The 22,649-nt window shown below is 36.9% G+C and overlaps 1 protein-coding gene across 11 annotated transcripts in view; it reads right to left on the bottom strand.

Moving 5' to 3' along the window:
* Positions 1–22,193, bottom strand: part of LOC144256819 (uncharacterized) — a 133,715-nt gene extending 111,522 nt beyond the window's left edge. For 7 of the 11 annotated variants that reach the window (XR_013344256.1, XR_013344255.1, XR_013344261.1 and 4 more), the window contains exon 1: positions 21,586–22,191. The gene's annotated coding sequence lies outside the window, so the exon portion shown is untranslated. Of the gene's footprint in view, positions 1–21,585 lie in introns of all 11 variants that reach the window. The other 4 variants (XM_077802280.1, XM_077802285.1, XM_077802282.1 and 1 more) reach the window with 2 other exon arrangements.
* Positions 22,194–22,649: the final 456 nt, after the last annotated feature.

Below are 22,649 nucleotides of genomic sequence, written 5' to 3'. Positions count from 1 at the left end.
TTCCTCTCTTCTTCAGAAGAAATTTTCTTATTAATTATGGATTTTATCTTTTTTCTTTTCATTTCTTCTTCTTTTTTTTTTTTTGGTACTGGTACTGGGGATTAATCCAGGGACACCTTACCACTGAGCTACATCCCTGCCTTCTTTAAGTTGCTAAGGATAGCCTTGAATTTGTAATCTACCTGCCTCAGTTTCCTGGGTTGCTGGGATTACAGGCATGCAATATAGTACCTGACTAACTATGGCTTTAATGTAGAGATGTAAGACCGAATGACATAAAAGGATTGTAAGCAAAATCATCTCCTTTATAAATAGATGTGCTTTCAAGTTGTGGCATTTTTTAATGTGATAGATACAAAAAAACTCAAGAGTATGTCCCAAGCATGCTACTGTGTTATCAAATAAACAGTTAATATCTACAATATAAATTGGTAACAAAACTTACTAAGACACTAACAGATAAATGAACAATGAATTTGAAGAATATATGTAAAAAGTGAAACTGGAACATGAAAAGAATAAGTTCAACCGCTTTATCCTAAAAAAAAAAAAAAAAAAAAAAAACATACCTTATATTGAGTAACCTTCTTGGTTAGTTCTAGACAGCACCATACAATTTCATTAGAGAACTTAAAGAAGGTATACTATTAAGTGAGATAAATGAAGACTAAACAGCTTCACATCTGTTAGGTCAAGTCTGGCACTAAGTGAATAAAAAAAAAAATTTTAGAGATTTGAAATTTCATAAAAAGAAATGTTGACCTATGCAAATTTTTTTAAAATGATTGTGTGAACACAGATCAAAACCCATAAAAATGGACAGATATAAGGTGGATCACATTATCAGAATCACCTGCAACAATTTTTCCAAGTCACAAAACGCTTCTCAGAGAAGATACCCCATTTCCTAGTACTTCTGTAGTAAGCGACAGTAACTGACTGCTGTTGGACTAGAAAAAGAAAGATAAGTGGGACATGTAAATAAACCAAGTAGAGATTTCATTACAATGCAAATAAAACAATTCAAGAATCTCTGAAGTCTATAATGATATTTGCTTCTATACAATAAAGAAATATCTAAAAAAGAAACCGGCAAAAATGACACTAACATTATTTTCATTTCATTGTTTCATTACTGGGAATTGAACCAAAGATACTCCACCACTGAGCTACATCCCTAGCCCTTTTCTTCTTTTTTGTACCAGGGACTGAATCCAGAGGCACTTAACCACTGAGCCACACCCCCAGCCCTTCTTTATATCTTTATTTAGAGACAAGGTCTCACTGAGTTACTTAGGACCTGGCTAAATCGCTGAGGCAGGCTTTGAAGTCGCAATCCTTCTGCCTCAGCCTCCCAAGCCACTGGAATGACAGGCATGTGCCACCATACCCTCCTTTTCATTTTTATTTTGAGATGGAGGGCTCACTAAGTTACTGAGGCTTGCCTTGACATTGCAATCTGCCTGCCTCAGCCTCCTTGAGTAGCTGAGATTGCAGGAGTGAACCACTGTGCCCACCTTCAACATTACTTATAAAATTGGTATTTTTCAAATAATTCTGAACTCCTTGGAAAATTCCTTCATTTGTTTCACAGGCAGATGAAGAGATAATAGAAAAGTTTGATCAAATATGCATGTCAGATCACACTGGCTACACTAGGAAATTGGAAAAGTCTAAACTAATGGTCAAATGCACTTTTATGGAAACTAATATAAAACTCCAAGATAAGATTTAATATTGGGCTGGGGTTATAGCTCAGTTGGTAGAGCACTTACCTAGCACGTGAGAGGCACTGGGTTTGATCCTCAGCACCACATTAAAAGATAAAATAAAGGTATTGGGTTCATCTACTACAAAAAAATTTTTTTAAAAAAAAGATTTAACATTAAAAAAAAATGTTAAATCATCCCGAATAATTTTGGAAATTTTGCTCAAGCTTCACAAAGCTTGATAAACTGAAAAGCAAGTGGTGACAGGGCTAAGCAGGGGGAAATTAGAGAAGAAAACAAAACAAAACAAAAAACCCTTAAGAGTAATGATCAGTGGCAATACAGATAAGCAATTAGAAAATGCCTATCGGCAGGGATCCAGACAAGTGGGCTTTAGTGTCACAGAGGTCAGGTAAGCAGGTGGCATCCCAGCAATCAGGAACAATGCAACAGGGAAACATGGCAGCAGGCAACATGTCTAATTATGTGGCTCTTGATGTAAGGTATACAGTAGATTAATAGAGAGCTCCGGCTTTAAGGCTAAAGTTCAAGAATTCAAAAATAAGACATTATAACACAGAAAACAAGGGCAGTAGCAGAATAGGTACAGATTCTAGACTCAAACCTACTTTAAAAACTTCCAAGGGCTGGGGCTATAGCTCAGCTGATAGAATGCTTGCTTTGCATGCACAAGGACCTGGGTTCAAGCCCTAGCACCACAAAACAAACAAACAAACAACAACAACAAAAAAAGCAAACAAACAAACAAAAAAAAAACACCCTCAATCTGACATTTTTAAGCTGTAAAACTCTGGACAACTCTCTTTTTTGAGTTTAACTTCTTCATCTGTAAAACCAGACTACTACCACCTACTCCATAGGGTTACTGAGAGAATTAAATTAAATATCATATTTAAAAACAACCAGTAGAGTTTAACAAATATTAGTTTTACCCCTTTTTCTTTTGCTACCATTTTTTCATGTAAGCAACTGAAATAAGGAGGGTAGAGTCTGTCTTGGCCACAAAGTTTAAAAGGTTGGTCCCACGAGGCATTAGAGGACTTCAGGTACACAAAGTCGAGCAAACCATTAATGCACAATACCTCATGGGAGCCCAATTCAGACAGAAAATAAGTTAAAGCAAATAAGTTACACAGGAGAATAATAAAAGAATCCAAGTATAGTAAGAGCTTAAATATTCAAAACAAGTTAGCTTAACAGTATATCTAAGGCTGAGGTTGTGGCTCAGTGGTAGAGCAACTTGCCTAGCATGTGTGAGGCACTGGGTTTGATCCTCCGCACCACATAAAAATAGACAGATAAAACAAAGGTATTGTGTCCATCTACAACTAAGAATATTTTTTTAAAAACAACATATCAAAACAACAACATATCTACGCAATAGAGTATATCACTATATTGGAGGGAAGAAAGGTCAGGAGTTCTCTAAACACTCAAGTCAAATGATCTCCAAGGTATATTTAAATGAAAAAACATATATGTTTATAAAACATTAACAAAGTAAGCTACTTTGAATGTGGAAAGGTAAACAGTAATCTATATTTGTATTTGCTTCTATCTGTATAAATATTACAGAATATATAAAGAAATAAAGTGGGTTACCTATAAAGAGAGGCGAAGGAAAAGATTAGTATTGAGACTTCTCAACATATACCTTTTTCATATTATTTTGAATTTTGAACAAAGTAGTCATATTAATACCAATACAAAAATAGAAAAAAATTGAAATTTTTAAAACAAGAACTCTGAAGTCCTAATAACTTAACAACTAAGACTTATCTGTATGTATCTTAGCTGTATGCTACATCTATCTAACTATATGTAGTTAACTACAGCTGCCCTACACCATTTTCAGCTGTACACTAGATTCTGAGTTCTGCTAAAGACTACTGTCCTTTACAATAACCCTACTTGAGGACAAAAATTATGCCTTATTCAATTCTGTATCCCCAATGCCATATACTGTTCTTGGTACCTAGCTGGTACTCAAACTAACTTTACATTGACTAAATGTTTTCTATCTGAAGTCATTTCCAATTCTAGATATAATTTTTTAAATTGTACTGTTGGAGACTTTATTTTTATATACAAGAGTATTCTTAGAATTCATGTTTTTTTACAAATGAGTGAAAGAAAAATGTTAATTGTATAACATATAAATTATATTAACTAATAATAAGGTTAACAATGACCCTTTTTTGTGGGGTGGGTGGCAGTACTGGGAATTGAACTCAGAGCACTCAACCACTGAGCCACATTCCCAATGCTTTTTTGTATTATTTAGAGACAGGATCTCACTGAGTTACTTAGCACCTTGCTGTTGCCAAGGCTGGCTTTGAACTCATGATCCTCCTGCCTTGGCCTCCCAAATTGCTGGAATTACAGGTGTGCGCGACCATGCCCAGCTACAATGACATTTTGACAACTCCAAAACCCACAAAAAGATGGCAATAATTTGAAAGGAGGGCAGGGAGTTATCCCAGATACCTACTAAAATTCATTCAGGGCAATTATTTTGATAGCAAGTATTGCTATATGATTTTGTTTAACCATCTTTCAAATAACCACTATAATTTCTGTCCCTTAATCTTAAAAAATGATAAGATGTATGTATCCTTAAAAAGAAAAATAAATGATATTTTTCTTGATGATATCTCCTCATCCTCCATAACCCAGGAAAGTCCTTCTTCCCTTTATGGTCAAATTTCATAAAAAGTTGTTTAGTTTATAATCAGTATTTGTCTAGTTTTCTCGATTTCACTTCTTACCATGACTCTATACTGTAACTCCTCTGCTAAAGCAACAAACCTCAAACTAGTATGCCCCAAAAGAATCTTAGCAGCATATCAGCAGATGTCCTATGCTACCCAACTTTTTTAAGAATCTGCAAACTCTGAGATGAGACCTGAGAAATTTATATTTTTAATCAATATCCCAATGATTCTGAAGTAGGTAGCCTGCCTAATACACATAAAAACCACCCAACTAAAGTATCAACCTCCCAATAGTCACATTCAAAGCACTTTTGGTCTTCTTTCTCTTTGCAGCATTTGACACCTTCCTGAAATTCCCTACTTTACCACTTTCTACCATACAACCAAATACTCCTCTGATACCACTATTCAGTTATCTTCTCTTCTAATAGTGCTTATTCTTTCAATGATGGTGATTAGACCCTTTGTGACCCTCTTTTTAACTTCATACACACTTAATAAGCTGTGTCAGGCACACCCATACAACCTTAAGTACTGTCACTTTGGATTCCAAACTACACTTACATAGGTAGTGAGAGGCTACACAATATAGGAGAGAAAAGATGCTTCAGTATCAGACAAATCCAAATTCAAAATTTTTGCTATTTACACAATAACATACCCAACGACACACACCTTTCTGAGTTTCATCTTAGTTCTCCTTTTAAACTGGGGGTAATATCTTTCTATAAATTCTTTTTCTGATTAAATGATTTTAAAAAGAGACTAAATGAGAAATTCCCTACCCTGCAAGGACCTAGCAGCATGTCCTGAGGATGGCCAAGCAAAATCTGGGACAATCTGAACATTAGAATAAAACTAAAGATTCCATTAACTAATAAGAATCACCAAATAGGAACAAAATTTCCATAATTATATATTGAAATGAACAAATCAATTTTTTAAAGTCTGGAAAAAAATAAAATCTTTCAGTAGAATACCAACTCATGTAGATGGCAGCCTTCACAATGATGGCTAATTCAGACAGGAGTCACCAGAGCACCCAAATGATGGTAGTTAGAGGTTTTATGAGAAATACTAGCAGAGTCTTGGATATTTTCCCATCTAAGAGTTATCAATTGCAAAAAGAAAAATGGGAACTGGGAATGTAGCTCAGTGGGCCTAGCATAAGGTCTTGGGTTGGATCCCCAATATCACAAAAAGAAAAAAGGAAAAATGATGGCTTCACAATAGAGAAACATAAGGAACATGAACTTACAAAGTGTTTAAGGTTAAACACCACCTGTGGTTGGATAATACTGTATGTCTTCTACTTGCACTAAGAATAGCACACCATAAACCAGTCATCGTGGAATATTCCTGTAATCCTAGAGATTTGGAAGGCTGAGGCAAGAGAGTGCAAGATCCAAATCAGCTTGGCAACTTTGCAAGACTCAGTTTCAAAATTTTTAAAAATGGGCTGGGATGTAGCTCAGTAAAATACCTTTGGGTTCAATCCCCTGTACCACCAGAAAACAAAAACAAACAAACAAAACCCCCCACTCACTTCTTCATTTCTAGCAAACAATGCACTCAGTCTACATGAGAGGAACCACTGTATAGAGGGACATGTTACATAGGACTGCACAGTTAAAAACTATCAAGACCATAAAACACAGGAATACTGAGGAAATGTTCTAAACTAAAGAAGACTAGGGCAGAAGATGTGGCTCAGTGGTGGAGTATTTGCCTGGCATGCTGAGGCCCTGCGTTCAATCCTTAGCACACGCACACACAAAAAGATGTAGAAGACAAACTAAAGAAAACTAAAGAGACATAGTTAAAGGCAATGAGTAACTCTAAATTGGATTCTGGACAAAATAAGGACAGCTGGGAAAACTTGAATGGTATCTACAGATCTGAAAGTAGTATTGTATCAATGTTAATTTCCTGATTTGATAGTTATGAAGAAGACTTCATATTTTGGTAAATATATAGTAGAATATTTAGGGGTGATAAGTAACATGTCTACAACTTGCTCTCAAATGGTAGAGAAAAGGTCAAATGAGATTACCAATAGTGTATTCCCCTGAAATGAAGAAACTGGGATGAAAATGAAGGACCAGCAATGAGAGATGGTTGGGTAGTTTCACTGAAACCTAAGAATCCAATTAGACCCCACTGAAATACCAATGACATTCTTCATAGAACTAGAAAAAAGTCTTAAAATCTGGAAGAATAAAAGACCAGAAAAGCTAAAAAAGCATTACTAGAGGCATTATAATACCTGACTTCAAATTATTTCAGAGTTATAATTATATAGTTATATAAAATTGCATGGTACTGGCATAAAAAGAGTAGAGACCAATGGTACAGCATAGAAGACAGAGAGATAAACCCACACATCTATCTGATCCTTGACAAAGGTGCCAAAAATATATACTGGAGAAAAGACAGTCTTTTTAACAAATGGGTTCAGGGAGAAACTGGTTATTCATACATAGAAGACTGAAACTAGACCCTTATCTCCTACTCCACACACAAAAATATCAACTCAAAATGGATCAAGACCTAGGAATTAGACCATAACTATGCAACTCCTAGATACCAAGAGGTAATAAATGGGATGGCATAAAATTAAAAAGCTTCTGCACAGCAAAGGAATAATAAGATTGCCAATTAAGAATGTGACTAGAGGGCTGGAGCTGTAGCTCAGTGGCAGAGCACTTGCCTAGCATGCATGAGGCAATGGGTTTGAGCCTCAGCACCATATAAAAATAAACAAATAAATAAAGGCATTCTGTCCATTTACAACTACAAAAAAATTAAAAAAAAAAAAAAGAATGTGACTAGAGAACCTACAGAACGGGAGAAAATTTTTTTTAATTTTTCTGTTTTAGTTTTACATGACAGAATGCACTTTGATACATCATATATAATGGAGTATAATTTCTCATTCTTCTGGTTGTACATGATAGAGAATCACACGGGTCGTATAGTTATATATGCATATAGGGTAATAATGTCTGATTCATTCTATGATCCTTCCTACCCTCCCTTCACTCCTCTCTACCTAAAGTAACTCTATTCTTCCCTAGCCCTCCCCACCCATTGTGAATTAGCATCTGCATATCAGAGAAAATACTTAGCTTTTGGGTTTTTGGGATTGGTTTTCACCTAGCATAATATTCTCCAGCTCCATCCATTTACCAGCAAATGCCATAATTTCATTCTTCTTTAAAGCTGAGTAATATTCCATCGTATATGTACACCACATTTTCTTTACCCATTCCTCTATTGAAGGGCACCTAGGTTGGTTCCATAGTTAAGCTATTATGAATTGGGCTGCTATAGACATTGATGTGGCTGCATCACTGTAGTATGCTGATTTTAAGTCCTTCAGGTATATTCTGAGGAGTGGGAGAACTGGGTCAAATGGTTCTTCTGAGGAATCTCTATTACACTTTCCAGAGTAGTTGCACCAATTTGCATTTCCATGAGCAATGTATGAGTGTACCTTTTCCCCCACATCCTCACCAATATTTACTGTTGCTTCTATTCTTGATAACTACCATTCTGCCTATAGTGAAATGGAATCACAGAGTAGTTTTGATTTGCATATCTCTAATTGCTAAAGATGCCGAACATTTTTCATATATTTGTTGCTCAACTGTATTTCTTCTTCTGTGAAGTGTATGTTCAGTTCCTTAGCACATTTATAGTTTTTTGTTTTTGTTTTGGTGTTAAGGTTTTTGAGTTCTTTATATATCCTGGAGATTAATGCTCTGGGGTGCATGTGGTAAAGATTTTTTTCCCATTCTGTAGGCTCTCTCTTCACGTTATTGTTTCCTTTGCTAAGAAGAAGCTTTTTAGTTTGAATCTGTCCCATTTATTAATTCTTGATTTTACTTCTTACCCTTTAGGAGTCTTGTTACGGAAGTCAGATCCTAAGCTGACATAGTGGAGATTTGGGCCTATTTTTTCTCCTATTAGGTGCAGGGTCTCTGGTCTACTGCGTTAAGTCTTTGATCCACTTGGAGTTTTGTGCAGGGTGAAAATTAAGGGTTTAATTTCATTTTGTTACATGTGGATTTTTAGTTTTCCCAGCACCATTTGTTGAATAGGCCATCTTTTCTCCAGTGAATGTTTTTGGTGCCTTGGTCTAGTATGAGATAACTGTATTTATGTGGGTTTGCCTCTGTCTTCTATTCTGTACTATTGGTCTACATATCTGTTTTGGTGCCAATATCATGCCATTTTGTTACTATGGCTCTGAAATATAGTATTGTGATGCCTCCTGCTTCACTCTTCTTGCTAAGGACTGCTTTGGCTATTCTGGGTTTTTCACTTTTCTAAATGAATTTCATGATTGCTTTTTCTAGTTCTCTGAAGAATGTCATTGGGATTATTTTGGAATTGCATTAAATCTGTATAACACTTTTGGAAGTATGGCCATTTTGACAGTATTAATTCTGCTTATTCAGGAAAATGGGAGGTCTTTCTATCTTCTAAGGTCTTCTTCAATTGCTTTCTTTAGTGTTCTGTAGTTTCATTGTACAAGTCTTTCACCTCTTTTGTTAGATTGAGTCCTAATTTTTTGTTTTTGTTTTGTTTTGTTTTGTTTGAGGCTATTTGTGGATGGGTTAGTTTTCCTACTTTCTTTTCCAGTAGTTTTGTCACTAATGTATAGGAACATGTTTGATTTATGGGTGCTGATTTTATAACCTGCTACTTTGCTGAATTCATTTATGAGTTTTAGAAGTTTTCTGGTGGAATTTTTTCGCTCTTCTAAATATAGAATCAGTCATCAGCAAATAAAGTTTGAGTTCTTTTCCTATTCGTATCCCTTTAATTTCTTTCTCATAATTGCTCTGGCTAGAGTTTCAAAGACAATGTTGAATAGAAGTAGTAAAAGAGGGCATCCTTGCCTTGTTCCAGTCTTTAGAGGGAATGTTTTCAATTTTTCTCCATTTGAATGATATTGGCCTTAAGTTTAGCCTATACAGCTTTTATGATGTTGACGTTTGTTTCTACTATCCCTCGTTTTTTTCTAGTGTTTTGAAAAATGAAGGGGTACTGTATTTTTCAAATGCTTTTTCTGCATCTATTGAGATGATCATGAATTCTTGTTTTTAAATCTATTGATATGATGAATTACACTTGTTGATTTCTGTATGTTGAACCAACCTTGCATCCCTGGGATGAACCCTACTTGTTCGTGGTACACTATCTTTTTAATATGTTTTTGTATGTCGTTTGCCAGAATTTTACTGAGAATTTTTGCATCTATGTTCATCAGGGATATTGGCCTGAAGTTTTCCTTCTTTGATGTGCTTTTGTCTGGTTTTGGTATCAGGGTGATATTTTCCTCATAGAGTAAGTTTGAAAGGGTTATTTCCTTTTCTATTTCATGCAATTTGAGGAGTATTGGTATTAATTCTTCTTTGAAGATCTTGTAGAACTCAGCAGAGAATCCAACTGATCCTGGGCTCTTCTTAATTGGTAGGCTTTTGATGGCATGTTCTATTTCATTGCTTGAAATTGATCTGTTTAAATTGTACATGACGTCCTGATTCAATTTGAGTAGTCTCTAGAAATTTGTCAATGTCTTCAAGATTTTATATTTTATTGGAGTATAAATTTTCAAAATAGTTTCTGATTATCTTCTGTATTTCAGTTGCATCCATTGTGATATTTCCTTTTTCATCATGAATTTTAGTAGATTTCTCTTTCTCTTTGTTAGCATGACTGAAGGTTTATCTATTTTTTCAAAGAAAAAAACTTTTTGTTTGGTCAATTTTATGAATTGTTTCTTTTGTTTCAATTTCATTGATTTCAGCTCTGATTTTAATCATTTCCTGTCTTCTACTGATGTTTGTGTTGATTTGTTCTTTCTCTAGGGCTTTGACATGTCATGTTAGGTCATTTATTTGTTGACTTTTTATTCTTTTAATGAATGGGCTCAATGCAATGAACTTTCCTTTTAGCACTGCCTTTATGATGTCCCACAGATTTTGTTATGTTTTATCACTATTCTCATCATTTACATCTCTGTATTTTTTTATTTCATCTTTGATTTATTCTGTTATCCATTCATCATTCAATAATGTTTTATTTAGTCTCCAGGTGTTACAATAGCTTAATTTTTTTATTCTCTCATTGATTTCTAATTTTATTTCATTATGATCTGATAGGATGGAGGGTATTAGCTCTATTTTTTTTGTATTTGCTACGAGTCGCTTTGTGGCATAAGATATGGTCTATTTTAGAGCAGGATCCATGTGCTACTGAGAAGTGTATTTGCTCATTGATAAACGAATATTCTATGTATGTCTGTTAAGCCTAAATTATTGATTAGTGTTATTTATATCTAGAGTTCTTTATTCAGTTTTTGTTTGGAAGATGTATCCCATAGTGAGAGAGGTGTGTTATTAAAGTCACCTAGTATTACTGTGTTATGGTCTATCTGGTTCTCAAAATTTAGAATGGTTTGTTTGATGTACAGAGATGTTCCAGTTTGTGGCATAAATATTTATGATTGTTATGTCTTGTCGATGTGTAATTCGCTTAAGCAGTATGAAATGGGCTTCTTTGTCCCTTCTGATTAACTTTGGCTTAAAGTCCTCTTTATCTGATATGAGGATAGAAAACCCTGCATGTGAGTGATATGTTTTTTTCCCATCCTTTCACCTTCATTCTGTAGATGTCTTTGCCTATGAGATAAGCCTCTTGTAGACAGCATATTATTGGTTCCTGTTTTTAATCCAATCTGCCAGTCTGTTTTTCGATTGATGAGTTTAAGATTATTATTGAGCTACTATTTGTGTTCCCAGTCATTTTGGTTTACTTATGGTTTTTAATTTGTCATAGTTTCTCCTTCGATTGACATTTCTTTAGCATTGTTCATCTCTGGTGATTTTCACTTTTTCCCCCCCTCACTTCATTCTCATGGAATATTTTGTTGAGAATATTCTGTAGTACAGGCTTTCTAGTTGCAAATTCTTTTAACTTTTGTTTATCATGGAGGGTTTTTATTTCATTTTCAAATCTGAAACAATTCTGCTGGATAAAAAAATTCTTGGTTGGCATCCATTTTCTTTCTGAGTTTGAAATATATTATTACAGTACCTCCTAGCTTTGAGCATCTGGGTTGAGAAATCAGTTGAGATCTGAATTGGTTTCCCCCTATATGTCATTTGAATTTTCTCTCACAGCCTTTAAGATTTTATCTTTATTCTCTGTGTTAGTCATTCTCATTATAATGTGTCTGCTGTAATTTTGTACATTTGGGATTCTGTAAGCCTTTTGTATTTGATTTTACATTTCCTTCTTTAGGTTTGGGAAATTTTCCAATATTATATCATTGAAAAGACTGCGCATTCCTTTAGTTCGTATCTCTGCTCCTTCATCTATCCCAATAACTCTTAAATTTGGTCTTTTCATATAATCCCATTATTCTTGTTTGGATGTCTGTTCATGGAATCTTACCATCTTTTCTCTGCATGGTCAACTCTATTTTCAAGATTATATATTTTATCTTCATGGCCTGAGGTTCTATATTCCAAGAGGTCTTGTTTGTTGGTGATGCCTTCCATTGTTTGGTTTATTGACACCTTCATTTCAAGGACTTCTGCTTGGTTTTTTTCACAATCTCTCTTTATTGAAGCGATCCTTCACTTCCTGTGTTTTTTCTTTCATTTCTTATACTATCCTTTTTTTGCAGATCAGTTTAACTATGTACATTCTAAACTCCCTCTCTGACATTTCTTCTGTTTTGTCAGTGGATTCTGTCCCTGGAGCTTCTTGGTTTATTTGGGGCACTTTATTCCTTTGTTTTTTCATGTTGTTCGTGTGTTTCCCCATCTAGCAGTATGGATCTAAGGCAGCACAAATTCTACTCTGCAGACTATGGTGTCCCTGAAGGTTTCCAGCACCTCGCTTTCAAGGGGGGAGACCAATATCAAAAGCACCCAACGCAAACAACATATAGCCCCAAACCCACTAGATCCTATGAAGACTTCCACAGTTTTCTCACAACAAAAAGAAATAGTTTAATTTATTGTCCACACTATACATAGCAAATTTGTTAAAAGGGTTCACAATTCCAAATGCTGGACAAAGAGAACAGAAGTAGTGCAGGACACTATGTTAATGAGGGAGGAAGAGAGAAGCCATAAGCCATAAGCAAAAATCTACAGTTAGAGTGGGAAAGAATTGACAGAGACTGACCTTTAGTAGGAAAAAAATACAGAAATCCAGGAAAACAGACAAGCGAGAGGAAAAATATATATAATAAAAATATAATATACAATAAAATGCAAAATACCATCCATACACTAAAATCCTCAACAAACTGATGAATGAAAAAATACCTGGAACCAAAAATAGTAGCTAGCTAGAGAAAGGGGGGGGGAGTATTTAAAACAAAAGCACATCAAACGGGGATGGGGGCGCTCAATGGAAAACTGAGCAACTGCTTGCTTCAGAGTTCAAAGTTTTCTCAGACCTGTCTGATTCTTCATAGGACTGCCACACAGACCCAGCTACCATCCCTCTAATCTGGATTTCAATACCCCAAGCTTGGTCACATTGCAGACCCAAGATCTCCAAGCTGTTCTAATTTGCAGGAAGATGATCAGGGATGCACTTACATAGGGAAGTGACCCTGAAAAGGCACTGCAAGATGGCAGTCAACTTATAGGAAGACTCCAGGCGCAGCCAACCCTGCAGGCACTTTGACACTGAACATCCAGGTCCCCGCTGGTGTCCCCAAACAGAGGCAGCTCGCCCTCAGATGGCAGTGGCAGCAAACCAGCTGGCACCCAGGCCCCAGGCGCTGGCTGGCATCCCAAGATGGAGGTGGCCATGTGTAATCAAACCTGCAGGCACTCTGGCAGCAGACCTCTGGACATCAGCAGCAGTGGTTCAGCAGCAGCAGCAGCAGTCCAGGGCAGCAGCACCATGTGAATCAGTTGACAGGAGCAGCACCAGTAGTAGCAGCGCTTGGAGAAAAGACTTCCAGGTGATGACAGGGAGGAGTGGGCAACTGAGGCAGCAGTAGGTAGAAGTGGCATCTGCGGTGCCAGAGAGAAAACCTCTAGGCAAAGGTGGGGGCAGCAGTGTGGGAGAGGCAACCATGCCTGGAGAAAAGACCTCTGGGCTTTGGCAGCGGCCTCTGCTGGGAGACAATCTTTGTTGTCTACTCTTCCAAAAGAGCTCTAATATCTAGCGGGGTGCAGTAGCGCATGCCTCCCCAGGGGCTGGGGAGGCTAAGACAGGAGGATTCCCAAGTTCAAAGCCAGCCTCAGCAAAAGCAAGGCACCAAGCAACACAATGGACTGTCTCTAAACAAAATACAAAATAGGGCTAGGGATGTGGCTCAGGGGTTGAGTGCCTCTGAGTTCAATCGCCAGTACCCACCCCCAAAGAAGGTCTAATATTTAGAATATATAAAGAAAAAACCCAATTAATAAATGGGCAAATTGAACTAAATAATAGCTATCAAAAGAAGAAATACAAATGTACTACAAATATAATAATAATAATAAACATAAAAGGAACATTTTTATACTGTTGGTGGATTGTAAATTAATACAACCACTATGGAAATTGGTATGGAGTTTCCTCAAAAGACAAGGCATACAACAACCATAGACCCAGCTATACCACTCCTCAGTATTTATCCTAAAGAATTAAAGTCACCACACTATAAGGATACATGCATACACCCATGTTTACAGCAGCACAATTCATAACAGTCAAACTATGAAATCAGCCTAGTTGTCCATAAGTGAATTAATGGATAAAGAAAATGTGGTACATATACACAATGGAGTTTTATTCAGCCATAAAAGTGAATTTATGCCACTTGCAGAAAAATGGATGGAACTTGAGGTCATTAATTATGTTAAGCAAAATAAGCCAAACTGAGAAGGTCAAGGGTGGTATATTTTCTCTCATCTGTCGAAACTAGAGAGTAAAAAAGAAAAGAGAGGTGGTGGGGGGTGGGCAGGGTAGTCAGGGATCTCATGACAGGAGATCAGAAGAGGGACAGGATCAGGGGACAAAAAGAGGGGAGGGAAGAGGGAAGTGCTAGGGAGTGATACTGGCCAAATAATATTGTTATCTTGTGCACATGTACCAATATGTAACAACAAACCCCATCATTATGTACAACTACAATATATCAATAAAAAATGTGAAAAATAAATTTAAACAGAATATAATTAGACATAACAAAAAGATATGCCCAGGTTATCCCTGGAAATGTAGAAAGGAAGTTTTTACTAAGCCTGCTACAGTAAGTTAGGCACAACAAAACGTTCCAGGCTCATCTTGGGTACATACACAGTATATATATATATTGTTAAAAATTGGTTGAACAGGCAAATGAACAAATAGACAGTTCAGGCGCTCTAACTACTTTCCTTGAGACTTTTCATTAGGCTTGAATTTCAAAATGTTAATTTTTTAAAATCCAATAAGGACTCATGACAAACTTGGTGCCTAGCAAAATACTTGGCTCACTGACGGTACTCAATAAAAATTATTTGGCCTTCTCAAAGGAGAAAAGAGGCCAAAGAACAAATCTTAGCATCATTTTCAACTTTTTGCCTCCTTCCCCCATATCCAAATGGAGTCACAGTTCTAATGAAACTACCTAATCAGTTTTCACAGTCCTAATGAAACTACCTAATCAGTAATCTCACATTCTTATTTTTATTTCCCCATTCCTAGCATTATTATCCCTCATTTGGCATGCTAAGATCATCCTTACTTATCTCCCTACCCCATTTCTAACCTCATCCTTGCACCATTCTTACATCCTTGTATCATTACCTAGAAGCCACGAGTTACCTTTCAAAACCTATTTCCAATCTTATTCCCTTATTCAAATATCCTAATTGTTAATGCTGATTTCCCACACAGTTGCACCAAAAATTACCCTCCCCCAACAACAATGATGAAGAAAATACTGAGGAATGGGTAGAAGAAGGGAAGACAGGGGAGGAAGAGGAGACTTTGACTTGACCTTCTTTATGCTTGCTTTAGGACTTGGTATGCGTTTTATTCTTGACTATGAAGTGGGGCTGCCAAGAGTGAATGGATAAACTCTCCAACACTGTTTTTCACAATCCTTTTCCCAAGTTGGCACCAAAATAATTTTTTAGCACAACTGTATAAACCAAGAAGACTATGAAGCCAAAAGAAACCATCCTAAGGCTCCAACATACCCAACGTGAAGCTCTGTTCTAAAGGTCTTAATATGATCCCTTTCATTGCCCAAACATAAGAATCCTTCACTAGGCTTGTCTCCCTCAATAGTCAACACATATGCACACACAGATTCATACACAGGAGTAGATACCACACCCATCAAAAGGTGAATATACACAAGACAACTTGCATTTCTCCAAACACACTATGTACTCTTTCGTACTTCTGACTTTTTGTACACACTGTTCTCTTTCCCCAGATCAATTCCAACTCATCCTTCAAGACCATATTACAAATACCACTTCTCATTTCCCCCAGATCTTATTACACTGTCACTCTGAATTGTGTTTGTTGACATGTGTTACCACTCTAGAATTTGAGCTCAAGGACAAGAATCATGCCGTATTTTCCTTTATGCCATTACTCTTACTCTATTAAGAGGTAAAGAAATGCTTACAACATCATTTCCCAATAAACCAAAAATTTCAAAAACACATTAATTAAAATAACAACGCAAAACTATGCAATCAAATCAACATCTTTTTCAAAACAAGACTACCCATTGTAAGAATTTTGAGAGAGAGATTTGGCATAACCCTGGACCATTATCCCACTCCTACAGTTTTAGACTGAAGAAAATTTTTAAAGTTAACAAGAGGCAAACGACTAAATAAATTATGGAATATCACCTGAATTTAAGCAAACATTTAAACTACATTCATGAACATGGGAATGGGAAAATGGAAAAAATAGTAATACCAACTACCACTTTTTGATCATCTATTTAAACACAGTGCTAGATGCTTTATATATGTTATCCTAATCTCCACAATAAAAGGCCAAGTGGTTCAGATGTTACATAATTTGCCCAAGGGGTTTTTTTTAATTGATTCTCTGTAGTTATATAAAACATTAGGATATATTTGACATAATCACAAAAGCATAAAATATAATTTGCTCTAATTCAGTCCCTCCTTTCTTCCCTCTACCCTACTGGTCTTTATGCAACTTACAGCTTTTTTTTTTTTTTTTTTAATTAGTGTCTTGTAGACATACTTTATGTTGGGATTCACTGTGCTCTATTCATGTATGTAAATACAACAGTTAGGTAAAATGTAGAATGTTTTCTCTGACATGCACAAAGTTTTTGAGACTAGATTCCAAACCAGATCTGTTTCCCTTATATTTGACTTAAAATTATATCTTGACTACACAATTTTCCAGGAAAAAAAATACAGGTATATATGCTATATGTCTATATATTACACATCTATATATAATATAAATAAGTATTGATAACTATCCAGAAGGAATAAAAAATATTACAATGGTGATTACCAATAAATGTTGTTACAGTATTTATCACTTTTTAAAATCAGGAACTTTTAAAAAGGGAATTACTGAATAACAAACTAAACTCAAAGCAACACAAACTAAGCAAGCCTTGTTTTTAATTTTATTACATTTTGTAGGTAACATTAAAACTCAAGAAAAGCTGTAGGAAGATATAATAAACTGTATCTGAGCAAGTATATTAACCCCAGGTGGTGTCACCAGGACTCAAAGCCTGATCTTTTTTTTTTTTTTTTTAAAGAGAGAGTGAGAGAGGAGAGAAAGAATTTTTAATATTTATTTTTTAGTTCTCGGCGGACACAACATCTTTGTTGGTATGTGGTGCTGAGGATCGAACCCGGGCCGCACGCATGCCAGGCGGGCGCGCTACCGCTTGAGCCACATCCCCAGCCCAAAGCCTGATCTTTATGAATGGATTAAGCATCATTCTTCCAGAAAAGGTAAATTTTGAGAACAGCTTAAAGGAGGCAGATGGACTGCAGGATGGTTAAACTGAGGAAAAAATGATGGAGGGAAAAACAAGAATGTTTTCTTTTTTAAAACAAAAATAAGAAACAGCATTGGTGAGATGAAACTGGGGAAAGTCTTCAAGGGCCAGCAGATAAATTGAGAATAAATTTGATAAGCACCAGGGAACTCTACATATTCTTAAATGGAAGGTGACTTGCTGAAATATGGTATTTTAAAAGATTCAAACTTTGTTCCAACATATAGTACTGCCTTGGATTACCCAATCTTTTCAACAAACAACTGTGTGTGTGTAATCCATTATTCTTTATGTGTGATTTATACATATTCTCAAAAAGAAAATGACTGAATAAAAATCCTTATATGAAGAACGGGCACACTGCAGAGGGGAGACTTTCACAAATGTTTGTATTAAGAGCCAGTGAACATTTAATAAAAATTACAAGAAGAGATCTTGGAAATAATCTTTTAATGGTAACCCCACTGTTTTCACAATAGGTTAAATGGAGACTCTAAAACAAAGTAACATGCCCAACGCCATACACAAACTTGTAGAAGATTACATACTAGAACTCAGATTTCATAGGATGCAAGATATAAGGCTGTGTTGTCCAACACTATCACATTCACAACCAGATATGGCTAGCATCTGTGAACCACATTTTAAAGTGATTAAAACTAAATACAATTTTAAATTCATTTTCTCACACATAACTAGTCACATGTCAAGTGCTCCACAGCCACACATGGTTAATGGCTACCATATCTAACAGTGCGGAAAAAGAACATTTCTATCATATTTGTCAATTACACCTCATTAAAGTGTGGACATGAGGGAATATTTCCACAGAAATATGCAGAAAACTTAACTGGACAGCCCTGATCTAAAGAATAAGCTTTACAGTAAGACAAATGTGGTCTGAATTCCACTAACTAGGAGTATGACTCTGGACAAGTTATTTAATTTCTTTTTACTTCTATTTCAGGGGTAGGACAGGGGATTAATAATACTTACCTCACAAATTATACTTGATGATGAACTGGAATAACATGAAATACCCCTTGTACACTGTCTGACACTTAACAAAATAATAAATACTATTACTCTTCTCTTCTGGAGTCTTTTTTTTTTTCCCTAGTACTCTACATAATCTCCTTGTTAAAAGATATAAACACAATAACCCACCCAAGTTAATATCTTCCCCTCAAAATAGTCCACAGTATGAAAACCTGAGCTTTTCTTCCAGTATTTCTACTTCGGAATAATGAAATAAAGAATTAATGTGAGGGAAAAATACCTCTAATACAGAGAGTGTGACAAAGTTTCCCTTCTCTTTTCCCCCATTCCATTTTATATTTGATTATACTGACTTCTCATGCAAAGGATATACAATAAATTAGGCTGTTCTTAAACAACTGACTTCCACACCAATAAATACCCTACAGTGCTTCCACATTATATTCCTTCTCACCATCGGTACTAATTGAATATTAAATGAAGAAATAACAATACCTTCCTCCTACAGTACTTTCCTGGCAAACAATACAAGGATTTCCAGAATGCTAAGCCAATCTTCAAGGCTTCACAGCTTCTAGTGAGCCAGTAAATTTAATCTACTATAGCATATAAAAAACTATAGCATATAAAAAACTTCATAACATGCAATAACCCAGAAAAATAACAATTCAATTCAGTCTGTAACCAGTGCTTTTCTACCAATAAACAAATTTTATTTATGAGCAATAATTCATATTTAGCACCGTTAAATCATACAGACTTTCATTCCTAGTGAGGTCAGAGATTTTTGCATACCTAATAAGTAACAAAAAATTCAAGAACTTTTAACCATTTCCCTTTAAACAGCCACTAAACAAGTTAAGATCCTTAAATATTTTTTAAAGGCATTCCTGCTGTTTAAAAGTGACCAAATTAACTCTCTGAAGGACAAAACAAAGTATTCTCAATATCAGTGCCTCTGTGAAATTATCTGGTAGTCTCTTTGTTCCTTAAAGATAATTCACTTAAGAAAACATGGTCAACATTCCCCTTATTGAGTGTAAACAAAGTCATAAATAAATACTAGACCAATAACAACAATATTTCCATATACATACTGTCACTATACAACTCAATTATATTTAATAGATGAAACTAAAATATATTAAGTATATAAACCACAGAGTTTAACAACAGTCTACAGGGATCATATAAGTTTAAAAAAATTGAAAAAAACTTTTTAAAATTATTATCCCACATAAACTTATTACTATTTTACTTTACACATTAAAATAAAAGTTAGGCACCTTTGTCTGAACTGATGAAATTTAGTTTGTGATATTCTGTACTTTTTTAACATCCTTCAATAATAATGAAGTGTACATTGGTCACAGACTAGTTTAAACGAATTTTCCTGAGGCTGCATTCTAAGTACATCTGACCCAGAAAGTATTTTTAGCAAGTGCATTCAATCAATGCTGGTTTTATGCCTAGCCTAAATTAGAAATCAGGTGTCATAAATTTAAAGTAACATGTTACTAGAGGTATTTTAAAGATATTCAATTACGACATAAGAAAAAAAAAACAACACAAATTTGACACAATCCATCCACAGCTAACATTTTAGAAAACAGGCAATAAGAAAGTCACATCCTCATCTATTACTGCTTTTTGAAGAATCCCTGGTTTTCTAAATTAATAACTAACCTACTCAATATCTTAAAAAACTATAAAATAGTGATGTCTCCTTGTGTTCAAAATGTCTTGCCAAATGTCTAAAACATACTAGCTAAATCACAATTACTATATGCAAAAAAGACCATGTTGCTCTTACAAATCACTTAAGATCATATTATAAAACCATGCACATGTGTAAATGCAAAATGAAATAAAGATATGTAAGCCATAAAAATGTTAAGAGATGCAAAAATAGCTATTATGGTAAGTGGAGCAGAAATTTATTCTGACAAAAAAATGGTGGTATCCACAAACTGACTTAACTCTTATGAGTCTGTAAAGTAGTTCTGTACCATACACAACTTTTGCTTTCAAAAGTTTTCTTTTCCTTTAAAACAATGTTCAATTTAAACTTATCAAATTCAAGATTTAACTGATGTATCTAGCTCTATTCCATTGAGGACATTTGGGGCTCTGAATAATCATTTATTTTAAGGTCATCCCCTCCCCCTCTTAAAAAATGAGAAATAATTTCCTCCCTCTGGCACACTAAGCTTCAGGAAGCCAGGATTTTAAAATGCCCTGGCTTTTACTGTACCAGTCTTCTTTCTACTCAAATCTTCTATTACAAGTCGGATACACTGACTTTTTTTTCCTCCATAGATGTTTTAAATGTTTTATTGTGCTGTGCTGTTTCAAGTGGGCTCAAGATTTCGTCACAAAAACTTAATATTAAATTTCATATTCGAAAAGCAGCTGGTTTGTTGCAGATATGTCAGGTCCTCCTAGAACAAGGCTTTGAAAAATCCTGCAAATCGTCCTTGTGCATACTGATGTCACTCTATGATGCAAGCCCAGACACAGTCTCCCATTCTAAGTTTCACAGAAATATCCATACGTACATCAGTGCAACTGTAAACTGTTCCATTTTAAGGAAACCCTGGGAAATGCATCGGCTCATCTACTTAGCTATATCTCAACTTTTTTGGCCCAACTACAGATTTCTAAATACTAGCATATACTGGTAGAAGCATTAGAAGGTTAGAATTTGAATAGTAGAGATAGTGTGCTCCTGCAGCAAGCAAGAAGCGCTCCTGAGCCAATTTTTAAAAATCTACCAAGAATTCTACCAGCAATGGAAAAGTCTATAAAGAGTCTAAAGCCTTACATAGAGTTCAGGCACAGCGAAACGTTCCATCTTCGTACGTATTCCATCCCTTGTTCCTTCATTCACCCATAACAGATTTCAACTATAACGTTGGGAACTCCAAGAGCAAAGGTCCCAGGAAAAAGGAAAAAAAGAAGCGTCCTTATTTCCTTCCTTTTAAATCAACCCTGTACCTCCGGTTTGCCCTATTTGGCACCTCCAAGAGCCTCACACGCCCCAGGTAACAACCTCGCATACAGCGTGCAGGACCGAAAGGCCGGCGGGCACCCAAGAGCCTCTTACCTTCGTATCACAGCCGCGTCCTCTCGGCTTTAGAAAAAAAAAAAAAAAAAACTTCGAGGCCCGGACGCACCCGGGAGAAGCGCGTCTGCCGCGCCGCGCCGCTCCGGGGGCTCCCTCAGCGCTCCCCTAGCAGCAGCCGCCGCAGCGGCCGTGCCACGGCCGGGAGCCGCCAGCACCACCTCATGCTGCGGGGCTACCGCGGGCCAGCGCCGCCCGGGAAGTGGCAGGGAGGCGGGCAGCCGGCGCCCTCTCCCACCTCCCTGCGGGGATGAGATAATCCACACCCCCCAAAAAGCGACGTGGGGGAGGGGATCTGGGGCGGGGGGCCTGGCCCCAGATCTCTGACCCTCCGGCCAAAGCCAATCTCTTCCCGCCCCAGCTCAGGCCCAGTTTCAGCCCCTGGGGACCCAGGAGTCCTGAGAGAACAATGTGGGGGGGTGGGGGGGGATGAGGAGCGGAAAAGCGCGCAGCACGCCTGGAGCGGGCGGGCAATCCTGGGCAGGGTTTGTGTGTGAGAGTGCAAGAGGCGCTCAGTCACCCCCCTCCTTCTCCGCCTCCTCTTCTTCCTCCTCCTCCTCCTCCTCCGTCTCCGTCTCCTCCTCCTCCCTCAAGCACAACCGGTCTCCTAGGCCGCAGCATAGCAACCGAACATGGCGGCTGCGCAAGCGCGACCAGTCAGCTGCCAGGAGCAGCGGCAAAGGCAACAGGAGGCGGTCTCGCGAGAGGTGAGGCCACGCCCCTTCCCTGCTAGCGCAGGGAATAGAGATTACAGCAGCCCCAGAGTAGAGGGACACGCAGGTGTGAGAGGGGCGGGTCTTGGGAAGGTGGGGTGGGCGGTTTAGGAGGAGAGGCGGGACGCCGTGGCCCCACCCCTTCTCCGCGCTGTGATTGGCTGCTCGAACTGCAATACCCGCCCCCACCCCGCCGCCGCTGTACCTAAGGATCCTAGGGACCTATGGGAGGGGCCAGAGACTAAAGTGTTAAAGGGGAGAAGCAGATCTTTTGGTACCAGGGCATCCCAGTATCAATACTAATAGTAGATCGAGGATTTGTGGTGCAGTTTT

Source organism: Urocitellus parryii, chromosome 1, assembly GCF_045843805.1.
Source record: "Urocitellus parryii isolate mUroPar1 chromosome 1, mUroPar1.hap1, whole genome shotgun sequence".
In the NCBI taxonomy this organism is placed as follows: domain Eukaryota; kingdom Metazoa; phylum Chordata; class Mammalia; order Rodentia; family Sciuridae; genus Urocitellus; species Urocitellus parryii.
The sequence above is the reverse complement of the archived record's forward strand: the minus strand, read 5'-3'. Positions and strand labels throughout refer to the sequence as shown.